This window comes from Globicephala melas, chromosome 5 (genome assembly GCF_963455315.2).
Source record: "Globicephala melas chromosome 5, mGloMel1.2, whole genome shotgun sequence".
Lineage (NCBI taxonomy): Eukaryota > Metazoa > Chordata > Mammalia > Artiodactyla > Delphinidae > Globicephala > Globicephala melas.
Window position 1 is genome coordinate 46,174,485 of NC_083318.1, and position 9,940 is coordinate 46,184,424.

General features: G+C 35.6%; 1 pseudogene; it reads right to left on the reverse strand.

The window, feature by feature from the left end:
* Positions 1–8,142: 8,142 nt before the first annotated feature.
* LOC115857111 (probable ATP-dependent RNA helicase DDX10 pseudogene) lies at positions 8,143–9,403 on the reverse strand (annotated as a pseudogene).
* Between the last annotated feature and the right edge of the window lie 537 nt (positions 9,404–9,940).

A 9,940-nucleotide genomic window follows, 5' to 3' on the forward strand; every position in this document is an offset into this window, starting at 1 on the left:
ATCTGATTCTCACCTATCCTGATAATAGAATGATTCAATCTTGGGAATTAGAAGTGTCAAGAGCAATTAGATTAACATGTTTGTATTTTGCTATAAAAACATTGGAAGAAAGAATGCTTTGTAAGACATTACAACTATATTAAATTGATTGAATTGTAGAACCAATTCCTGGTATGTAGCTCCTATACTTACAATTCATTATAAAAGCTTTACACTGTAGAAGATATTTGTAGTTAGATGAATATATGTTTACTATTGTTTAGCAGTGATTTTTTTTTGTTTGACTTTCTTCCTTTTTTAATTTTTTTGTAAACAAAATATATTTCTTTCCCTGGGCTGTAGTTGTAAATTAGCCTTTGAATTCAAATGACAGCATGTTCCTTTTCTTTTCCTGTACAATTCTTGTCACAAATTGTGCTGTTTTTAATGGCAAATCAGCTAATTAGAGACAGCGTGGTGTGGAAAATGAATGGAGCTAATTAAATTAGTATTAAAACACTTAGTAATTAATCACTTCTTGCATAGCTATTATTCAGAGCTTAAAATTGTTGGCAAAGCTTATTCTTATCCATAAGTTTTTCTCAATATTATTAGCATTAAAAAAAGATACTTGGGGCATATCCTAAACACACAAAAGTTTGCAAAGGAACCATTACTTCATTTAAGATTGTGTACACCTACAGAATTCACAATGTCATTAATTTTTCTTAAGATCCTATATTTAAATGCTAACTTTCCTATAAAGAGTTAGTAGATATTGAAAAGAAGACTCTAGGATAAAATATTACTATAAGAGCTTGTTTTCAATCATTAATTTCTCTTGTAACTTGTGGGCTACTAACTGAACACCAGGTGCTCTTCACTCACACCATCTCTGACTTCTAGGGTAATATTGGCCTTCAAATCTCAGATCTTTCAGTAACTGTTTTTTTCACTCATCCAGCTTGCCTGAAAATCAACAGCTAACTCACATCTTGTGAACCTTTCCTCTAACTTGTGAGTCAACCTAGAGAAAGCTTCTTATTCTCTAATGGTTATAGTTTGTTCTCCTTTGGCAATACAGAAGTATAGGGAAAGATGATAAATTACTGATAGATTGGTTAATTGAGAATAGAACATTGGCATGAAGAGTTTTTAATTTAAATTACTGCTTCAGTTCTGTTGTACAAAAGCTTTGAATTTGGTTGTACAAATCAAGGAACTATCCTAACACGATTTTTATATGTATTTGTGATGTTAGTTTTTATTCATGTATTCAGTCACTTATTCATTGAAGCAGTAGTTCTATACGGGTGGGACTCAACCCTCAACCCTAACTGAGGCTCTGAAACCACTTTGGACTATTTTAAAAATAGACATGTCTGTACCCTTGAAGAATCTTCATCAATAGACCTGCAGTGGGTCCAGACCAAACATATTATTAAGGCTATATAGAAGATGAGATAATGGTACATACTGGGGTTAAGAACCACTATCCGAGATGTTATTCTAGGCACAGGGACTATAAAGACTAATAAGAAATGGTCCCTGTAGTAGCTTTCAGTCTAAAACAGTTATGAACCACTAAGTAAAATGAGAATAATTATCCCTCTTACATGTGACACTGAGAGTGAACAGCTGACCATAGGAGTATATCCAATGGCTGAGGAAATTTCCCCCAGAATCATTTTTATTTCTAAGTTATTGAGTTTAAAATCGAATTTAAATATATTCATTTTAGTATATACACAGGAATATTGGGACTGATTAAAAGTGATATCAAGAGAAATGGTGTTTTCTCAATTATAGATTTAGAATTAATATTCAAAACAGTATTTTTAAAATATATTTTCTATGGCATATCGATGTCAGGCCCAGGTTTTATTCACCATTTTATTGCAAGATCAAAACCGTGAGAGATGCATAGAGATCACTCTATAAATTTTTGTTGAATTAATGACCAGATGAATAAATAATGTATCTCTGAAATGATGATTATATTGGTTATTGCTTTGCTTTGACTAAATTAATTTCACTAATCACTCCCCCCCCCCATTCTTTTAGTGAATGTCAAGGAAACCTTTTAAGTATTATGAAAGGAGTTTTCTGAATTGCCTCCCCAAAGCATGACAGCCATAATGACTAACAGAAATTTTCTCACCTGCTGAGCAAACTACCTCAGCAATCTGTGCAAAGTCAAATGCTATTACTGCCAAGATGGGATTTTGAATTCTACAAATCTTGGATCCTTCTTCCTAGAATATAACCAAAACAAGATTCATGAAACCAAGAAAAATGCTGCCAAGGCAATTACATTGTTGCTTTCCAATTCCTGACTGTTTTAGAAGGCAAATAGCATTGGGAACCAAATTCTGTCAAGAATTAATTATGGAATTAGGTGATAATGACAAAGATGACAGAGAATTTGAGCCAATTTGGAGAATTAACTGAAGAATTAAAACTACAGTAACATGGCAACAATTGAGAGGATTAATAGTACTTACAGTATAGCTTTTGCCCTGATTTCAGCACGAGTAAACGATGAAAATTCTGAAACTCCAAATATCAGTCTCAGACAGAGAGGTGAGAGAACTGACTTATTAGAAGCAATTCCCAAGATTGATAATAGTAGCTCACACTTATCTAATGTTTCTTGTACCGTGTTGCAATGATCTCATCCCTGCTCTGAGCATGTTATAAATACTGACCCCTTTATCCTTCCCAAAACCCTATAAGGCAAGTTCAATTATTACTTTGTTTCTTCCTAATATATATATATATATATATATATTTTTTTTTTTGCGGTCGCGGGCCTCTCACTGTTGTGGCCTCTCCCGTTGCGGAGCACAGGCTCTGGACGCACAGGCTCAGCGGCCATGGCTCACGGGCCTAGCTGTTCCGTGGCATGTGAGATATTCCCGGACCGGGGCACGAACCCGTGTCCCCTGCATCGGCAGGCGGACTCTCAACCACTGCACCACCAGGGAAGCCCCCTAATATTTTTATGGATGAGGCAGACAGATCTTCTCAGTGTCAGAAACAAGATTTGAACCCAAGCTTTCTGGTTCTAGAGTTTTATGATTTTAACAACTGTGTTGAAAGAAAAGAATTTTACAACATTCCTTTTTGAAAAATATGCTCTCTTGACATTTTTATGCTTGGCTGTTCAGAGACAATAAATGAAATATTTTATGTATTATTTAGTTTCCAGAAAATATAGTCTTATTTTCAAACCCCTCTTCCTTCTATTATGACACTAGTTCTCCATTATTGAAAAGCCATCCTAGTCATCATTCATTTTTACTCCAAAATATAGTAATATTATTAGATTTACTGTCAATAAGGACCTGCTTACACCTGAAGTATTTGAGATACAAATGTGTACAACAGGATGTTGAATAAATTTCTGAGATTCCATGACTCTGACACTTAGCAGTTTCAGTGATGATATCTTTGACAGTGTGTTACTGGTGGGAATTCTTTTCAACTATACCATAAATATATTTGGAAAATATTCCTATGTTTTGTGATTTCAGTTTAGAGAGAGAACTGCTAAATGAAAACAGGAATTTAATGGATCAGGTTGACTTTTGAAAAAAGAATTAAAGAATATTACTCAGCTATAAAAAGGAATGAAATAGTTCCATTTGCAGAGACTTGGATGGACCTAGAGATTGCCATACAGAGTGAAGTAAGTTAGAAAGAGAAAAACAAATATTGTGTAATATTGCTTATACGTGGAATCTAGAAAAATGGTACAAATGAACTTATTGACAAAGCAGAAATAGAATCACAGAAGTAGAGAACAAACTTATGGTTACCAAGGGGGGAAAGGAGGATGGGACGAATTGGGAGATTGGGATTGACATATATACACTACTGTGTATAAAATACATAAGAAATGAGAACTTATTGTTTAGCACAGGGAACCCTACTCAATGATCTGTGTTGACCTAAATGGGAAGGAAATCTAAAAAACAGTGGATATATGTATAGGCATACTTGATTCACTCTGCTGTACTGCAGAAACTAATACAACATTGGAAAGCAACTATACGCCAATAAAAGTTAATAACAAATAAAAATTTTAAAAAGGAATTGAATATAAGACTAAAATCCACTTGTGTTACTATCTTGGCTCTCTTTGAATAGCAGAATTTCAATTGTGTCCAGATAGTTTTGCCACAGTAAGAATCTTTATCCTCTTCTCAAGCCTTCTCAGACAGGCTGCTTGACCTAAAGAGTTGAAAAATCTCTTCCTTTTCCTTTTTGAATTAACCCAGAGGATAAAGCATGTGGGTTTATAAGCTTGTCATGACGTCTTAAATTTTGAACTTTGATAATTCTAGGCTTCATTCCAACCATAGTCTTGGCTCTTGGTTGTCTCCTACAGGTAAGATGTGCCATTTATGGATTCAGAGGAATCATTTTCCTTTCTACTAACAAGGATGTAAAATCTTGAAAACTTGACATGATTCTGGCATCTCTCAGCTGCAGTCAGTAATAAAATTCACCTGCAGGCTTAGTCCAGCCAAATTCCTGAACACTTAAGAACTTCTGATCAACAGAAACATTGGCACATGGATCTTACCTTATGTCTCTTCTTTTGGCTGGATTTGTATATTCAGTCTTTAGTTTCTGGGTTCAATGCTCCACTGTCCCTATGGGATGAAAATCTTTCCTTGAGTCCTAGACTGCTTGCCTTTTGCCAGTTTAATCTCATGTTTTCAATGCTCATGGTCACTAGAATCTATGTGTGAATAGTTTAAGCTTAATGAGTATAAACACCTTAACTCTGCATTTCTAACCATGTGTCTTATCCATATAGTCCTTGATTACTGAAGGAAAGGCAATCCTCTTGTAAATAGAGTCTGGCTCCATATTTAATATTTGATTGCTGGTATCTCCTTCTACCCTACATCTGGGAAAGCTGATAAGAAAGCCTACTTTCTCTCTCCTTTGATGCCACTGGGAAGATCAAACCCCATAAGCTCCAGCTAGTGCATGGGAGTCCTCACCACAGCCTCATTCCCTAACCACCTTAAAACCCCAAGTTAGTCTCTTTTCTCTGTTCTCTCAAGTCCTTCTCGCACCAGTTTCAGAACTCACCCCTGTTCTCCCAGAAAGTCTCTGTGTGACTAATAAACCTTTCATAACTTCTTGGTGCATATATGACATCATTAGGATTGACATCTGAACCAAATTTGGGGTGAGTGTTTATTCTGCTTCTTTTGAGTGACCAAAATTAGTTGTCATTCTTCTTGGGACTTTTCTCATTTTTTTATTTCTCTATATTTCCTGTAGCCTGATTCCTTTTGATTCTGATTTCATTTCTGAATCCTTTCAAATTTTTTTTTTTTCTGGAAAAAGAAGGCTTATCTACCTATTTCCTCACCCTCTTCATGGCCTTTTTTCTCTACTAGCTTGCGTTCTCTTAATCCTGGATCTGCCTAAGGATATCACTTCCTCTACAGGACTCAACAATGGACAATATTCGTTTTACCAAACCCATTGTGGATAATCCCACCTGGCTTTTACCATTCCAATTATGCATCACCCCTTTTCCACAAACAAACTTGTACTGAAGAGTTCTATGCCTGGTTTAGATTTTCATTCTTTATCCTAGATATTTTCACCATATATCTAGGAAACATCAATAATTATGAACAAAATCCATCCAAGTAACCAGGTGCTAAATTCCTGGGCTTCCTCCATTTACTGGCTTCACCCATGCTCTGCTTCATTATTTTCTTCCTACACCATTTCATGACCCTTCTTTTATCAGGCAGACCAGCATAAAAGAAATCTTAATATCAAGCAAGATTACTCTCTGTCCAATAAATCTTGTCCTTCCAAGAATCTCACACCCTCACATTTACTAAACTTTCTAATTAAAGTTCTGAGGCCACCAATTCTTTGACCTCTCTTTTCTTCCATCTTAATGGAAGCTCAGCAATATTAAGTCAGTATCACACAGATAGTAACTAGACAATTCCTTGGTTTGCTTGGAAAATAAAGTTATTATGCATGGTCTTTCTCAACTTTCCTCCCCTCTGTCTGCTCCTCAACTTCATTACTATCTATACTTACTTCCTTTTCTGTAATTCCAAAGAATGAGATCCCTCTTCCTATTCTTAGGCAACCTCTGACTCTATCAATGTCTTTGACCTCATTAATCCCTGACTCTTTTGGAATCTTGTACCATCAGTGAGCCACACTCTAGCTTTTCTATCTTCAACCAGTTTTTAGCCTAAGTATCTCATCCTTGAATCACGTTACTCCCAAGCTCTTATCCTTCTCAAGCCATTCTAATCCACGATTTCAAAATAATCAGCAACAGTCTCTATCTCCATTTTCTCACCTCCCCTTCCCTCCAAAATAAATCATAAAAATCTACGTAAATTTTTGGCTTACATGGTACCAATAACATCAATTCTCAAATGCAATGGATATTTTCTATTATTTTCTTCCTTAACCTTTATTCTGTATTTAATTGGCAATTCCTTTCATCTTGAAATGCTGTTTCTCTTTGATTCTGTAACATCATTCTCTCCTGCCCTCTTCATACCTTTGAAGATACCTTTCTGGTCTTGTCTACCCCCTCCTTTTCCTCTACCCATTATGCTCTTATTACTCATATGTTTTCCCATGACAAGGGCATCCAGTTACATAGTTTCATGCTAATCACACTCATATGGATTGCTCAAGTCACCTTCATATATCTACATTAAATTCTGCTGAACTCCTTCACCTGAATATGCCCCAAGCTCTATATATTGATTATGTGCCAATTAAATCTCCACTTAATTCTGTACCATTTGAGTTGCTCGACTCTGTCATCTCTCGAGAACTTAGCTGTCGTTTTCACTTTTCTTTTACCTTCATCCACCACTTTCAGTTATTTACCAAGTCCTAAATATTTCACATCCAATATATATATGAAATAAAGGCATATTTCACATTATGTGTATATTATATCCATTTATATCTGTCTATATCTATCTGTCTGTCTATCACTCCTCTGCTTTCATATCAATCTTTCTGCCCTAGTCACGTCCCCCAAATCTCAAAACTGGATTATTGCACTAATTCCCTAGCTAATCTCTCTGCTGTCATTCTTCACTCTTTGGATTATGCTGGTTTCAGTGTTCTGTAAATACAAACCCAACTGTGACAATTCTATTGAAAATCCTACCTTTACTCCACATTTTCTAAATATGGTTTACCAGGCATTGTAAGGTTTGGACCTACTCATGCAGACTTACTTCCTGCTATCTTCCTTTATACCTTTCATACTCCAGCAGCAATGAATTGCTTATATTTTCTCTATACCTCAATCCCTCCCCAATATATCACACTGCTTTTGCTTATGTTTATCTTTGCCTAGCTATCCCTTCCTAGGCATAGGCCTCCTCCTTCCTCCACTCCCCCAGTCTACCTGGAAAACTTCTACCTCTACTTATCTTTTAAGATTCAGATTAGAGGTCACTCTTTCCAAAGCCTTTGCTCTGACCTCTCTAGGCTGCATTATGTGTCCCTCTTCTGTATGTCTTTTACTTATTAGACTCTATACCATGTTTTTTGCCTATCTTTACCATTAGATTATGATATCCTTTAGGGCACAGGCTATGTCTCATAAATCGTTGTTACTCCAGCACCTAGCAAAGTTCCTGACACATGGCCAATAAACTTTTATTGCATGGGGAGTCTTCAAGCCATAAAATGATTCACAGGAGAATTAATGGAGAAGTAACATGGTCTGAGCACTCCTTTGGGAATCAGTACTCTGTGTGATGTTGGTGAGGTCACTTAACCTTTCTGTGTCTCTATTCTTTCAGCCGAAAAGAGACCACCTATATATTAAGATTCTTTTTCAGCTCCATATTTCTATGAAATGTGTACTCTTCATGCTACACTTACATTTTTGATTATAGAAATTTAACAACTCCCTTGAGATATTTTCAGACATTACACACAGTAACTACACTGAAGTTAGGAAGTTATTTTGAACCAAGTCATTTATACAGATAAAGTTCCCTAGGAAAGTAATATAAGTAAATGTGAATTGAATAAATAATAAATTTTTGTGACTTAAAAAAATTTCTTGACAATATTATATATGCAGTGGAAGTACTAAACATATACATATATGTGTATACTTATTCAATACATTCTATATATAAAATCATACATATAAACCATACATGTTTCTCTCCAGTAATTTTTTTTTGCTTCTGTAGCTATGGTCACTTTTTTCTTGACACTGGATTTAGAAGGTTCTTCCTTCTGTAATGTTTTATTCTCTTTAAGGTCCAACCCAAGCACATTTCACCTTAAAGAAATCAGCATCGAGTCCTTCTTCCTCCTCCTCATCATTTCCATCCAAGAACTGCATAGAAATATCCTTGATCTTCTGTACCTCATCAGTGTTAGAGACCAATTGAGCTTGAGATCCTTTTGCTTTTCCCAATTTCTTTTTCCTTTTTTATTCATCTTCTTTTTTTCTTCTTCATGATTAATGCAATTAACCAGTCTCTACTCTGCCCCTTCTGGTCTTTTCCCACCTTTTTGAAGGATGAACATTTTCTCATTGAAGTAAGCTCTAAATTCTTCCACCTCATCATTGGTGAGGGAGGGAGCTCTTGGCTCAATTACTTTATTATCTTGACTTACTACCAGTTCTTTGGTGGGTTGTTTCTGAATTTTCTGAAGAAATTTTACCCATGGTGACACAGCAAGACTAAGAGACAGGCACATTCAGACATAGGTAACATGCCCACATTAAATACATTTTATCCTTCATTACATATACTGAATGTATGCAGAGAACAAAACACCTTTGAGCTCTTTCTTTTGAATCTTGGGGCTAAAAAATTTCCATTATTTTTCTGGATGTCTAAAAGTTTTATTCTGGATTTATTTTGATTTTCTTCATAGGCACTTTCTTCTGGAGAAGCTGCTATACCACCTCTCTTCCTTCTGAGGGAAGCAAAATTAATAAAGGGTCACCATTCTCTTTGTACCTACAAGTTTTATGTGTTGGTGTCCTATGGACAAACCCAAGAACCCAATTCACAGCCAGGAATCCATCCCCCTGGCTCTAATATCAGCAGCAAAGAGTATTGCAGATCTCTTGAAGGCAAATTCATTATAGTAACTTCCATTCTCCTCACTGCTGCTGTCACACATGGAGGGCAAGGATAGAAATATCAGGAAGACCAATAGCTGGCAGATCTTGTTACAAATACTAAACTTCTTTGCAACTGAAGAAAAATGTAATGTGCTTCTTCTTTAGGTGGCTTCTCAAAAAGGAATATATCCCACTTCTTTCTTACTGCAGCTCACAATCTATGTAATTCTGTTTCAAAGTGACAGGGGTGATGTATTTTGCTTTTTCATGAACTTTATATATATATATAAACATACATGTATGATTTTTGTCAAAAAAGTGTAAAACATAATCAAATATCTACAAGGTTTTATTTTTTGGGGGGGTTGGGTGGAGGGAGTATGAATACTTCAGATAAGCTATGTGTTAAAACCAAACCATTCTTCCTTAAACCAACATTTTGTTTTTAGAATCTACTGAATTCCAAGACTTTTATTATATGCAGTGGGAAATCCAATCATCAATAACAATGATATCAAAATTATCAATTTAATTCTATTTTCATTCCACTAAATACTTAGTTTATGTGTCTGGGGAATTTCTTACTCATCTCTCTATGTTCCTGGTAGAATATAAATTCTGGAAATTCACCATTTGAATTAAGATTCTGGCCCTGCATATCCCACCCGTGTGGCCTGAGACAAGATATTTGAATTTCCTGTGGCTTAGATTCCTCTTCCATAAAGAGGAGAGAAATATCAGAGAACCTACCCATATATTGGATTAGGCAGATCCCCAAAGCACACTCTGGAAGAGCCCATGTAATCATAATCCAGGAGAATGCGTAAGCTA